The 15,219-nt window shown below is 47.1% G+C and overlaps 1 pseudogene across 1 annotated transcript; it reads left to right on the top strand.

The window, feature by feature from the left end:
- The first annotated feature begins 98 nt into the window (after positions 1 to 98).
- LOC309662254 (nucleoporin p58/p45 pseudogene) lies at positions 99 to 3,690 on the top strand (annotated as a pseudogene). The gene has a single exon. The product of its transcript is annotated as a nucleoporin p58/p45 pseudogene (transcript).
- Positions 3,691 to 15,219: the final 11,529 nt, after the last annotated feature.

Genomic DNA, 15,219 nt, shown 5'->3' on the forward strand with positions numbered 1-15,219 from the left:
GCGGCTGGGCGGGAGCGATGCTGCCCGGCCCGCTTGGGCCTTGAGGCGGGAGCGGCGAACCGACCCATTAGCTTGCCGACCGCGCCGAGCCCGCAGCCATGTCCGGGGGGGGGGTCTCCTTCGGGAGCAGCACGCTGGGCTCCTCCACCGTGGCCGCCAGCGGGAGCGGCAGGGGCGGCGGTTTCTCCTTCGGGACCGCGGCGTCTAGCCCTTCTGTGGGGCTCAGCTTTGGGACTCTGGGGAGCACGGCGACTCCAGTGACAACATCTGCTCCTTCTGGTGGTTTTGGAACCGGGCTCTTTGGATCTAAACCTGCCACTGGGTTCACTCTAGGAGGAACGAACACAGGCCCGCCGGCCACCACGTCTGCGTCCACGGCAGGCTTCAGCTTAGGCTTCAGCAAACCCGCGGCGTCCGCCACACCGTTTGCGCTGCCCATCACGTCTGCCTCGGCTGGCGGTCTCACGCTCTCGTCTGCTCTGACGTCGACTCCTGCAGGACTTGGACAGAATGCTTTAGGTCTGTCTCTGGGAACTGCAGCAGCTACTTCATCTGCAGGCAACGAAGGCCTTGGAGGGTTAGAGTTTAGCAGCTCATCGGATAAAAAGAGTGATAAAACAGGAACAAGACCAGAGGATAGTAAAGCACTGAAGGACGAGACTCTGCCTGCCGTCATCTGCCAGGACGTGGACAGCCTGCAGAAATTTGTGAAGGAACAAAAACAAGTTCAAGAAGAAATTAGTAGAATGTCTTCAAAAGCGATGCTTAAAGTGCAGGAAGTTATTAAAGCTCTGAAGCAGCTTCTGTCGCTGGCTGCCAGTGGGCTGCAGAGGAACACTCTCAGTATTGACAAACTGAAAATAGAAACTGCTCAGGAGTTAAAAAATGCTGAAATAGCTTTAAGAACCCAGAAAACACCACCTGGACTCCAACATGAAAATACAGCTCCTGCTGACTACTTCAGAATCCTGGCTCAGCAGTTTGAGGTGCAGCTCCAGCAGTACAGACAACAGATTGAAGAACTGGAAAACCATCTTGCCACCCAAGCGAACAATTCACATATCACCCCTCAAGATTTGTCAATGGCTATGCAGAAAATTTATCAAACATTTGTAGCTTTAGCTGCACAACTTCAGTCTATTCATGAAAATGTGAAGGTGCTCAAAGAACAGTACCTTGGCTACAGGAAAATGTTCTTGGGAGACGCTGTGGATGTGTTTGAAGCCAGGCGAGCAGAAGCCAAGAAGTGGCAGAATGCGCCCAGAGTCACTACTGGACCCACCCCTTTCAGCAACATGCCAAACGCAGCAGCCGTTGCCATGGCTGCAACACTTACACAGCAGCAACAGCCTGCTACAGGGCCACAGCCATCTCTGGGAGTTAGTTTTGGAGCGCCATTCGGCTCAGGTATTGGCACTGGCTTGCAGTCAAGTGGCCTAGGTTCTTCAAACCTTGGAGGCTTTGGAGCTAGCTCTGGTTTTGGATGCAGCACCACAGGGGCCTCCACATTTGGATTTGGAACAACAAATAAACCCTCAGGAAGTCTTAGTGCAGGCTTTGGCAGCTCAAGTACATCTGGGTTTAACTTCAGCAACCCTGGCATCACGGCATCAGCTGGTTTGACATTTGGGGTGTCCAATCCTGCCTCTGCAGGTTTTGAAACAGGAGGACAACTCCTTCAGTTGAAGAAACCTCCAGCTGGAAACAAAAGAGGAAAAAGATAAACATATGGGTTGATGTGTTGAGAGAATCCGTAGCAGCATCGTTCATTCTCTGAGTCTATTTTTCTAAAGTTGATGCAGTAACTAAATTGCATCCCAGGAGATTTACGAAGTTTTGATAGTTTTTCCTTACTTCTGAAATTTGAACTCTGTTCTTGTTTGCCGTGCTAAACAACTTTTCTCTTGTGTATTTGAAACCTAGTTGTGTATTTTTCATTATTTTGATTCTCAGTGTAAGAAATATTACATCGCTGATTGGTAAATCCTACTACTATTTAACCTAGTGTTTTAGCAATGTTTTTGTTGATAAGGTTTACATTACGTGAATACATGCACATTTGTTTCTTATATAGGTGGTATGAACTCTAGGGCCTGTACCAGAATCACTTTGTTCCTTGATAAAAGGCCTTTTGAACTACACTGCAGGGCATCTTGTGAATATGTATGTAAAATATATACAGGATAATACACACAATTGTGTGTGCATATAGAATATATATTTACAGACCTACAACTTTTGCCTCAGACTGTTCCCCTTTTCTAAGGGTATTCCATTTTTCACCTTTTATGCTTCAAATCCTCAGTGCTTGTAGAACAAGGAGCTAAAGGTACCAAGTCATTGTAGGTATTTGCTTAAAGACTTAGTGAAATGGTTACTGGTGTAAATATTGACCAACTCAACTTCATTGCCCCCAGTCTTGCCCGTTTTTGTTGCCATGTTAATCTTAGCAGCTACTCCAGATGAGGGCTGCTGAGACTCATCAAACCGATTTCAACAACTTTATTATCCTATGTATCCTCATATCTGAGATGAACCTTCAAGAGCATATTTGAACTCCAGACTGGTGTTCTGGGGGCAAAGAGCTATTAAGCCAAATTGATTCTATGCAGGTGAAGGATGACTATTATTTCAGTGGAAACTTTTCTCGCTGTTCCAATAGAGAGTTCTTTCTTACAGGGCTATTGATGTTGACACCAAATGGAGTCGCTTATCAGCCTCTTCTATGTCTTAAGTAAGTGCTTAATTTGGAATAAAGGAACAGTATATTTTAAGAAAAAAAGTATTCTTTGTAGCAACAGTAAACTATCCCCCGTTTTAACAGTGAACAGAGAGCTCCAGGTAATAAGATATATAGACATGTCAGGTTGCATCTGTGTGTCATTTGTGTTAGTATTAGTGACAGAGAGTGGGTGAAAAAGAGAGCCCTTGGAAAGAGAACTGCCTTAGCCATGATTTCAGACAGAAACCGTTAGGTAGACCTATTTTATCTTTCAAGTGCAGTTTTCAGATGGGATGTGAACGTGGAATTTCATTGAAAATAGTTTAATTTTTTTATATAGAAGGTTTTGTACATAATGTGCATCAAGTGAATATTTTCAGAATCATTTTCACCAAGGCACCTTTTTTTCTAAAATAGGTATTACATATATACACACACACACACACACACACACACACATATATTTTAGTATAACGTTAGTTGGGTTTGATTATAAAAGTGTTGTCAAATCTGTTTTATTTATATGCATATAGCGATGATTGGCTTTTGGAATTGAAATTTTTGCGCCTTGATGCATTAAAATAAGGAAAATGCTTTGTTTCTGAGCATGAAAGTTGTTTTTATTTTTGCATACTTCCCTAATACTGCGGTCCCCAGATCCAGGTTTTGGGGAAGGGTAGGAAAACATGTGGTTTTGTGTTTTGAATTACTGTCAGAATTAAATACACAATTACAACAAACTTTTTTTAAAAAGGACATTGCATTGTGCTGCAAAAATCTGGATATTTACATTTCTTGTGTTTTTTTCTTTATATATTTTACATTTTAATATGTTGACCATTGGGAATTTGTAACAGATCAATTTGTGACAGGAGTTTAAATGTGTCGTCACTGTGTCCATTGTCTCCACTTTGTCCAGAGCCTGTCATTATGTAAACAATAAAATTTACTGTGTCAGTTGCTTTGAATCTTAAAAAAAAAAAAAAAAAAAAAGAAAAGAAATGAATGGTTTGAAATGTTACCCTCACTACTTTCCACTTTGAATTAGGAGGAGTTGAGCTGGGGGAGCCACTGTGGCCTCCGAGCAGGCAGAAGTGGTGCCCTGTGCTTCCTGGTGTGCCCGTCACCCCAGCACCTAGCGCCGACCCATTACAGAGGCATAAGTGTTTGCTCGGTGCGGGGCAAGGAAGAAGAACGGAACTAGCGTGTGTGACTGTCTGTTACGCCCTAGGCATGCACCAAGCCCTCGCATGTGTTATTTCATCGTCCTAAGATAATGGTGTCCTTACATTACTATGAACACACTGGCTCAGAGAGGCTGTGACTACCCCACACAGAGCTAGTAAATGACAGAGCCAGGTCCAGTCCTGGTTTTATCTGACCCGAGTCCAGGCTCTTTCCACTGAAACTGTTTTGCCAGCTGGGGTAGGGAGTGGAGTAGGGAGTGGGGTAGGAAGTGGTTCGGTTAGAGTGGTAACCGGAGGAGAACTTTATGGAAGGACTACTCTACAGGTGATGGGCAGGGGATAGGAAACACAAGGGACAGTGCAGTTCTCCAGGGCTAGGGACAGTGGGACTGTGTCACCACCTCTAGGTCCTGACAGGTGCGGGGAGTGAGCAGTTATGGAACTTGGAGGGACAGAGTTTCGAGGACAGGGCCACCTGACTGCAGTTGTGACCTCTGACCTCTGGTTGTGGGATGACCCTTTGGGCGGGAGACGAACAAATACCCCAGCCCCACTGGCTCCTGGCCGACCCTCTCCTGTGGGGCTCTCCATTGGCCAAACCCAGCTGAAGCTGGAGGACAAAGGGCCCCCTGCTGTGTCCACCCAGGCCAGCCCTGAGCACAGTGGAGAAGGGTGGAGATGGGTTTGGGGACAAATGGAAGGTAGGCAGCCAAATGAGGCCAAAGAAGATATGTGGGTTTGGGGGCGTATTGACCCTTCAGAGGTGAAGGCCGGATACCACTTTTCACCCACTCACTGAGACAGCTCCTAACCGGCCTCCCTGCTCCCATGCTCCACCCCTCAACCCATTCTCCACTCAGAACCAGAGGGTTTTCTTAAAATACAGCCCAAATCATGTCCCTCCCCTATTCAAAACGATTCAATGGCTTCCCTATAAGGTAAAACCCCAAATCCTTAACAAGACCCAGGAGGTCCTGCAGATCTGGCCCTGCCCACCTCCCCCGTCTCCTCTTAGGCCATGCCCAGTGCTCACCACTCTCCAGGCACACGAGTCTCCTGGAAATTTCTGGAACACCCCAAGCTCTTTCAGCTTTCGAGTAGCCTCCACCGCCTTCACATAGCTTGTTCACTCAGGGAATAATAACAGCATGCCTGTCACTGCACACACACACACACACACACACACACACACACACCATACACCTATACCCACACACTATATACACATATACCCCTACACACACACCATTCATACATATACCCACATATCACATACACACGTATACCATAAACACACCCATATGATACATGTACATATATACACATATACACACATTCACATATATACCACCCATGTACACTCCCAAACACACACATACATACCATACACACATCCATATCATACACACTCATACATACACACACCATACACACACACTATACACACTTACACACAGTATATGCACACATACCACACACACACCATATATACACCCATACCACACACACACACACACACACACACACACACACACACACACACAGCCTGTGTGACTCAGGCTGCTCTTCGATGCCAGCTTCTCAGAGCAGCTGCCTTGGCCTCTCCAATCTAAGCGGGGTCCCCGTGTGCTGTTCTCTTGGGTGCTGAGTCCATTGTCCTTCAGTGCAGGTATTATTGTTTGTAACAGTACATTTACTTGTGAGGTTAGTGATTAATGTCTATCTTCCCGACTGGTCTGCAAGCTCCAGGCGGGCAGGGGCTGTGCTTATTTCATCCACTCCTGTCTCCCCGTTGTTTAGCACAGCACCTGACACATAGTCTGCCCCTCAGAAATACCTGCTAAATTAGTATTAAAGGGTTGGGTTGAGTCCTGGCTCTGCCATTCCTAACTGTGAGCCCATCAGATGACATTTCACTGTTCTGAGCTCAGTTTCTTCTTAAATTAACTTTTTATTATGGAGAATGTAAAACATGTGAAGAAAGAGGAGAAAAGAGAAGGAGCTCTCATGTCCCCATTTTCTAGCTTCAACACTGGTCAACTTGTGGCTTTGGTTGCATTATCTGTAGACAAGGGAGATTAAAGTGATTTTAAGACTTTTTTGACCGTGACTCACAGTTAAGAAAGACATTTTTTTTTTTTACATGGAGACCCATACACAATACATATATAAATAAAACTGAAACAAAGTTACACAGAACAATAGCAATGCTTATATTCTCATTTTTTTCTAGTCTTTTTTTGAATGTAGGTATCACCCACTTAATTGATGTTACTAATGGGTCATGACCAGCAGCATGAAAAACGCTGCGCTGAATGATCTTCCACCTAGAAAATTGTTAAGGGTCCCCCTTTCCTTGCCAAGGGATGATAGCCAGATCCTGCCCCCTAGTGGTCATGTTTGGAAACTGATCGTGTCTTCCTAGAGGTCAATTTTTGACTGGGGAATAAATTCTTTCCAGGAAAAAGTACTGAGTGCAGGCCCTAGGCCATGCATCTGAGGTGGTGGGCTCTGAGATGAATTACAGCATAGACCCTGACCCCAAGAGTCTTCTCCCAACTGATGACCACAGTGTAATTGCTCTAGGTCTGTGCTGTCCAATATGGTAGCCACTAGGCACTGAATGCTTAAAATATGGCTAGTGCAACTGAGAAATCTAATATTAATTTTAATTCATTTAAATTTAAATATAAAAATCGATACTTGTTCCAGTTACTGGAAAACACTCAAATATGTTTGGAACAAACTTTGTATGTCAATTCACTTTTTCAACTCTACATTTTATAAAATCTAGATAAAGATTCAATCTTTCTGATGAAAATTGAACATCCAAATTGAGATGTGCTGTAAGTGTACTCTACATACTGGATTTCAAAGACTTGGCATGAAAAAAATCTCATTAATAATTTTTTATACTGATTAAATGTTGAAATAACATTTTTAGATATGTTGGGTTAAATAAATATATTACTAAAATTAAATTCACCTGTTTCTTTTTACTTTTTAAGTGTGGCTACTGGAAATTTTTAAATTACTCATGTGGCTCACACCATATTTCTGTTGGACAGCACTCACAAAGCTGGAGTTCCTTTTGATATCCCTCCCTCCATCCCCTCCTGTGCATCTTGCATCCTTGATGGAGAAGGAGGAAGCCGCGAGAATCCTCATTCAGACTGGGCTATGGATGGGGGTAGGGATTAGGAGTTAAATGTTGGACCTATTAAGGTTGAGATGCCCATGACCTCACCACTCAGAGAGTGGTCCCCACACCAGCAGCCCAGCATCACCTGGAACACATTAGAAATGCAGACTCTCAGGCCCCACCCACCCTACTGCAGCAGAATCTGCATTTAACAAGATCCCCACGTGATCTGTTTGCACATAAATTTTGAGAAGCGGTCAGCTATTAGATAGCCAAGTGGAGATACAGGTGGCAGTTCTTTTCTTTGCTCAGTGACATAGGAAGCAAAGTCAAGGCTGAGAGTGAGGCTGTGGAGCAGGTGCTGGAGTTTTGAAGAGACTGGAGAAAGTGTGGATGGGAATGTTAACATGAATGGAGGAGAGGAACCTAAGTCTTCTGAACTCAGAGTGAGATCAGTCAGTGCCTTGCGTGTTTTTCTCCTCCTTTTCAGTATGTGGGTGCAGAGCTGCAGTTTTGCCTGCTGAGTACCACAAGGCAGAGAGGGGTAACGGAATGGAGTGATTCTAATGATGGATCTGAGCTGGTTAAGGAGGGAATCGAGGCTGGGAGACACAGGGAAGACAGTTCACAGATGGGCAGTCCCAATGTGGGCACGGAGTTGTTGGCGGCAGGGTCCTTGAGCTGGAAAGAGAGATGGTGGTCAGAGCGTGGGGCGCTTGAAATTGAGATCATAGCGGATGCAGTTAATGGTAATGAGAGGTTCCAGGGCAGCTATTATCTTGGGCTGGAAATAAGAGGAAATGGCTGTTGGGTTTTTTTCGAGAGGGGAGTTGTTTAGACAAATGCAAGTGAAATATGAGGAAGGGTTTCTCAATCTGACCAGGAGGGGGGTTGCAAAAGCTGAGAACCCCCCCACAGGTGGGGATGACTCAGAAGGCAGAGGTCCACGGTGGGCGGCCATGGGCAGGGTGTGAGAGGACACAGCTGGAAGGAACCTGGGCCTCTTGAGCTACCGCAAATTCCTCCATCTACGTCCTGTTTAGTCTTCCAAACGAAATCATATAGCTGGCCAAACTGAGGTTGTGTTAATCACTGAGTCACTGGGTTTCTATCTCACAAACAACAATAGCAATTGAGTTTCTGCTAGGTCCCAAGCACTTTAAAACTGCTATTTTAAATCCTTACCGTCCTATACTATCACCTCCTTTTATATGGATAAGGATACCAAGGCTCAGAGAAGTAATATGACCAATGTCACAAAACCACTGTTAAGCAATTTAAACAGAACCCAGGTCTGTCTAGCACCAAAGCTGGCTGATAATTACTTTCTCCTTCGGGGATTCATTTCCACATTCCCTGAAGATTCTGATTCAGAGATCTAGAAAGAGGACTCTCCAAGCAAATCTATATATTTTCACAAGCCCCTCGGGTGATTCTGATGGTCAGGGAAGATTGGAAAGCATTGTACCCTGCACCCTGCCTGGCCATCGCGGTGTGGTGAATGTCAGGCTGGTTCTGTAGTCCAGCCTTCCTCCTGGGAAGGAGAAGTTCTTATCTAACCTGATTCCAGCTCTGTCTAGTCTGGTAGAGTCACTAACAACATCACTGTGTGCCATTTTCAATGCCTTTCACATAGATGATTTCATTTGAGGCATTGAAAGTCGTAGGAGATAGGAAAGAGCAGTACAATTAGACCCATTAAACCCATTAGAGATAAAGAGGTGGGCCCAGGCCTCACAGCCACTCCTGGCAAAGCTGGGACATGCTCTTGCTCCTGGGACATTGAATCCACCATTCTTCCCACTCCCTATTTCTTTATGAAAGTGCTAACTAATGTTTATGGATATTAAGGCTAATTTTTAGGGGAAAGAACTCTAATGTCCTTCCCCCTACTCTAATATCTGTCATTCCTGCCTGAGAGCCTTGCCCTGATGCCAATTTAGAGCATTAGAATTCCTTAAATTCCATGGATGATGGGGATGGGCTGTGCTGAGGCCTAGAGATAAATGAGACTTTGTCCTTGCCTTCCAAAAGGAGAAAGAGGCATATTTACTCCAGGCCAGGTTAAATGCCTCAATTCAGTAATACAAAGCCTTCTGGAAAAGGGCAGCTTCTTTGAGAAAGTTAGTGATAAATGAAAAGACCTCTCTTGGGTGGAGTAACACATAAGCTCTAAGTAACAGGGCATATGGCAGGAGGAATGTGTGGAACCAGTTAGTGGAGCCCTGGGGTTGGGCAGCAGAGAAGTTTCTCTGGATCCTCTGAAACCAAGTCCCCCTAAAACTGAGTTCCCTTACTGACTTTATGATTAACCTCTCTATCCAAAACTTCATTCCCTTTCTTGTCCCCTCTGATTTCAATTCTATGCTAACCGAACACTAATCGAGTCAGATGACTAAAATTGCTGTTGTCGGTAACATCGTTAATATACTAAAATTGTTATTATGGATATCATCATTAACATACAAACTCAGGTTGTTTCTTCTGGGCATGATGAGCTAATGGACCCTGGAGTCATGGATCACCTGGGCAGAGAATTGTAAACAAGAGACATCGCGACTCCCAAAACTATGATTAAGAAATGTCACAGAAATGTCATAAAATGATGATTAATCCCAGTCTCTTTGTGCTTCCCCTTTAAAAAGCCCCCTAACTCAAAGACCAAGTTGGAGTGGATTTGAGGCTTGCCTCCCACTCCACTCCCTTGCTTGGCGCCCTGTAATCAACCCTTACTTTGCTGCAAACTCCAGCTGTCAGTGTTTGGCTTTCCGTGCCGTGGGCAGGCGAGCCCTTTGCTCGGTTTTACCCCCACTCCAGTCAAGTTTTCCCACCCACTCCCTGGGGTCCATCTGGGCTCCAGGGAACCACTCCACCCCCTGTCATCAATCACTAAGCTTAGGCTACTCCATCCCTAAAATAAACATCAGCCTGATGCCTTTCATCCCCCAACCTTCCTGCGGCCACTGACTTGACTCTCCTCCCAGAGCAGGGTCACCAGAAAAATACATGACACCCACTTAAATCTGAACTTCAGATAAGAAACAAATAAATAGTGTAAGTATTTCCCAACATTGTATGGGGCAATGGGACATACTTATGCTAAAAGTGATTTGTTGTTTGTCTGAAGTTCAATTTAACTGATCGTCCTGCATCTTTCTTTGCTGAAGCTGGCAACTTTACCCAGGGGTACCACCAAGCTTCCCCTGTCCTCCCAACCTCCCTCTAGATGGCTGTTGACAGTCTCTTGGCTCCCTGTTGCCCTAGGGTAAAATTTCAATTCCTGGACCCCTGCTTCCTTGCCCAGCCCTATTTCTTACCACTCTCGCCCCACTCCACCCGCCCCATCCAAGATTGCTGGGACAAGGGGCCCTAAGCTCCTTGCTTCAGATGCTGTTCTGTCTGCCTGGAGAACCTGCTTCCCTGCCCCTGCACGAGCTAGGCTGATTCTTAAACATCCACCAACATGGAATCAGGTGTTACTGCCTCTCCAGAGTCTTTCTTTCTTTTTTTTTTTTTTCCCCAGCCGCCATGTGGTGCGGCTTGTGGGATCCTAGTTCCCCGACCAGGGATCGATCTGGGTCCCCTGCAGTGGAAGCCTGGAGTCCTAACCACTGGACTGCCAGGGAATTCCCCCTCAAGAGTCTTTCTTGAAACATCCCTCACTCCCACACCATGCTCCTTTTTCTGGGATCCCACAGAACCAAGTGAACACTCCTCTATCCCAGCACTGGTAAAATTGACAAAATTGTAATTATCTGGTCTTTTACTCTCTCCCTTAGATTGTGAGTTTCTTGAGGTCAAGGGCTGTGTCCTTCAGTTTTGTCATCTTTAGAACCGGAAATTCCTGTCTGCTTGGCAGACAGTAGGGCCTTAATTAATAATCTGCTAAGGATTCTGCAGATAAGGCCCTATCCCTTTTATCCAGGCATACAATGGGGTCCAGAGAAGGAGACATCACTATTGACTACCTATTGTGAATGGTCACCCTGGGCCTGGGGCTTCTGATGTTCTTTTAGGATTATCATTGTCAAGAAAAAAACATTGCTTGCCATTCCAGTTCTACAGGATCAAGCCATTGGTCACTGCAGTCACCCACCAACAGTGCACCCTGAGGGGAATTCCGGGTGGGGGAAAAAAAAAAAACAACAGGAGGCATTCTGTGCTTTGGATATCAGTGTCCTTAGATAGTTAAGATGCATATCTAAGAAAAAATTTTAATGACCCCAGATTCTTGCATCTTCCCATACATAGAACACTAAAATCATCAACTTGAGATATCTGTTCTTTGTGATCAGCAGTAACCTTTTTATGCTTGAATACATGTTTTTCCCAGCAAAAAAGATCCTGTATATTCCGGCTCCTCCTTAATCTCTTTGGAGCAGTTTCTCAGAGCTATCTGAGAGGCTATGGTCCTTAGTAAGGTCCCCGAATAAAACTTAACTCACAAGTTTTACGTTGTGTGTTTTTCTTTCAGTCAACACAATCTTGATTCCATGATCAGAAAATGGGCTCAGGAGAAAGAACATGGAGCAAGGCTTGTGTTGGGCTTGTCTGTGTGCATCCCCACGGACCACTTTCCCAGGGGGTGGATGTGATTGCTGGCTGGAAAATGAATCCGCTTGAAATCATTGTAGCAGTTCTAGAAAGTGGAGCGTACTTTCTGGAGAAGGGGCCCAAGTGCAGGCAGCATGAAGGGATGTCAGGAGACGCGGCCAGATGCGGCAGGGCTTTGCAGTTCATGAGGGCTCTGTCCTGTGATCCAGGGGTAAACTGATATTGAGCAGAACTGTACTTGCCCCGGTGCGTTCTTGCTCCCTTTGGGAGGGGACTTCCTAAAGTGAGGTCTTTGACCCCAAACCGAACTTACACTGAAGGGTTGGGGTGGCTGGGGGAGTTAGCCCACCATAATGTCCACCAGTGCCCCTGAGTAACTCCTACTTAAGTTATATACAAACAAACATACACAGTGTGTGTGGAGGGGGCAATTTAAACAACACCTTTATTTTAATTGGTCTCAATACAGTCCAAGTGGTAACCTTGCTTACTATGCTTTCTAGTAGTAAACACACTGCTTTCACTTATGTTTAGTATGCAAATGAGCTTCCAGATGAGTCCACAGGTTCCTCCTTCCTAAGCCTTGCTCTGTGAAAGAGCAGGACTGGCCGCTGGAGATAATAATGTAAAGAAAAGTGCTTAGTGATGGGTTTGGAATCCCGAGGTTGTCCAACCGCATTCATTTCAAGCTGTGTTTTGTCAAGTCACACCCCTCCCCATTCAAAAAGGAAAAGTGTCAACAGGCTGTGAACAACATTCAGTGCAGTGCAGATCTGCAGCTACTAGCACGAGATAAGCACTTTAAACAAAGCCGTTCATCTACCGGTAGCCTTGGCGTAATGGAAAAAAACCATGGACTTTGGAACTACGTAAACTCCGGCAACGTTTCAAAACTTCCCAGAACCTATTTCCTTGCCTGTAAAATGGAATGACTAGTACATTCTACCGTTAGTGGCTGTGAGGGTTGAGACTACAGGTGCAAAGCCCCCAACACAATGTTGTGCACTGATTGTAGTGATCTACACCCCAGGATTTCTGACTCTAAAACACCTGCTTTCCTGGTTGAAGTAACTTCAGGCAGGCAATGTCTTAGTTCCCAGGGGCAGAGGTTCTAAGTTCCATCTATCTCTGCATTTGGACGTTTGAAGTTTAAAACTTGAAAAGTACATTTGGCTTCAAAGCATAGACTTGTCAAGGATGTTCATCACTGATTTATGTTTCATAATGAGAAAAATGGGAAACAATTTAAATGTCCTTAAAAGTAGGAAACCGATTTAATAAATCAGCAATAGCTGTGTGATAGAATACTTTGTGGCTTTAAAATTATGCTTTTGAAGAATATTTAGTGACAAGAAAAATGTTCGTGCAAAAATGTGAAGTAAAAAAAAAAGCGACAAGCAAAACATCGTATAAAACAAGTCAAATACGTAGATATATATAGGCAAAGAAGCATCAAAAGCAAGCGCTTGCCGCTGGGAGTCGGGAGGAGTGGGAAGAAGTGATCTTTTCCTGTAGTTTTGAGTTTCCAACAATGATCACGTAATGCCTTAAAATCCAAAGACACTAGGAAGTTCTCAGGGACTTGGGAGGAGCGCGAACAGGGCAGACGCGGGCGGGACCGGGGCGGATGCGGGCGGGACCGGGGCGGACCCCAGCGCCCGGCTGGGGCCTGCGCGACGGGGCGGGGCGTGGAACACCAGTCCAGTCCAGGCCGGCGAGGGGGTACTCAACTTGCGACACCGGGAGGCCGGGGACGCACCGTCGGGAGCGGCAGGCAAGCCAGGGGCCCGGGGCCGGCGGGAGTGGGGGGCCGCGGGCCGGCGGGGACCCGGCCAGGGCTGGGGCGGCGCTGGGATGGGGTCGCAAACTTTCTTGGAGTGCGCAGCGGGCCAGAATGGGGCTCTGTCTCCCTCACCTTTGGCGTTTCTCTTTCCCTGTGCGCCCCGGGCGGGCGAGTGGCGCCTGTTTAGCCTTGGGAGCCGAGCCGCGGGTTGTGGGCACAATCGGGCCAGAGTCTGAGGGTGTCCTGTCCCCCGCTTCCTGGCGCGTATCTGTCGCTGGGCGTGTCCACAGTGCCAGCCCCAGGGTGGCCAGCTGTGAGTGGGATAAAGGCTGTCACGGCCTTAAGCTGGTGGGAGGGGGAGGGGAGGCGGCCCAGGGCCTGGCCTGGCCTCGGCTTGGCTCTGCACGCCCTGGTGGCAGCTTTGGTGTAGACAGGTGACTGAGTATTTGAGTGAGTTGGGGACCGGGTGGAAGCCATGAGCAGCCCCCATTCTTCGCGTGGGGAACCTGCCACCTCTGTCACCACGACTTTGCCTCAGTCCACCCCCTTCTAGCCACTGCCCTCAGACTGGATTCAGAAAGCTACCCGGAAGTATCAATACTATCCTCCACATGGCCTCTTTGGGTCGGAGTAAAAACCAAACAGGAAAATGGGAAAGGGGAAAACCGTGGAGACAGAGGACAGCGGGAGGGGCAGTGGAGGAAGGCTGCTGGGAGGCTCGGCCCTGATCTTGCGGGTTCTGCACCAGCTCTTGTCCGCTGGGGGTCACTATCCCTTCTGACCCCACGGTGGCCTCTGTGTGGTATCCAGGGGTTGGGGTTCCCCCTGAGGAACCTGGACATGGGATGAGGCGGGTAGGCCTGGGAACCAGGGTCAGAGGCAGATGTCATGGAAGGTCCCTCGGGTGTCCAGTTCTCTGGGGCTCTGAAATATTCATCTCACTGGTGAGCTTTGGTTTCAAAGCTGGCGCCTTTGGCTTGGCCGGTGGTGGCAGGAGGAGCCAGGTGCTTCCTTGGGGCTGCTTTGTCAGGGGCAAGGGGGCAGCCATGCTCCCTCCTCACCTGCCTGCTCTCCCCACCTCTCCAGCCATGAGGACCCCGAGACCCAGTTTCAAACTTAGAAAGTAGTGGTGGGACCACACGGGGTCAAGTGCCCTGGCTTCCTGTCATCTTGTGCCGTGACCTCAGGGCCTCACCTGTAAAAACAGGCACCTCAGAGAGGTAATGACAGGGTACCCCTCAGGTGTGGGGAGAACCTCACTTCATGAGCTGGGGTAATAGCCACCTCAGCTCAGCCTCCTCCCAGGGGAATGGCTCAGCTGGAAGAGCACTTCCATCCCCCAAACTTGTCACCCTGTACCCTTCAGAAAGAGCAGAAGCCCCAGGCAAGGGACACACACTGGAAGGGCCAGAGTGGAAGCTCATACAGCAACTTGGGGAGAAGGTCTCTGCTAACAGTATGGTTAACCCTGATGTGGGCTTTCTGGAGTATTCTGTTGGGAATGCTGTGGAGGAGATGGCCTTGACAGAATCTTCCAACCCTGATTCTGGGGATCTAGGCCAAAACCTGGGCCTTGTTTTAAAGTAGAAATGATGCCCAGAAGTCCACAGGCCACAGTGCCAGGTACCTAGAGGGTCAGGGAGGAGGATGAGAATGAGTCCTTATTCTCATATGTAACGATTGGTATTTTTTCCTATTACATGAAGGCGATGTTAGGGGATCGCAGCCTCCTGGCTCTGTGCTGGAGATGTCCCCCAGCCCTTGGCAGTGAGTCCCGTTTTGGAGATTATAGCGGCTCTGGGGACAGGGGAGAGGAAGGCCCCTCGCAGAG

Source organism: Balaenoptera physalus (assembly GCF_965194825.1).
Source record: "Balaenoptera physalus genome assembly, chromosome: 6".
Lineage (NCBI taxonomy): Eukaryota > Metazoa > Chordata > Mammalia > Artiodactyla > Balaenopteridae > Balaenoptera > Balaenoptera physalus.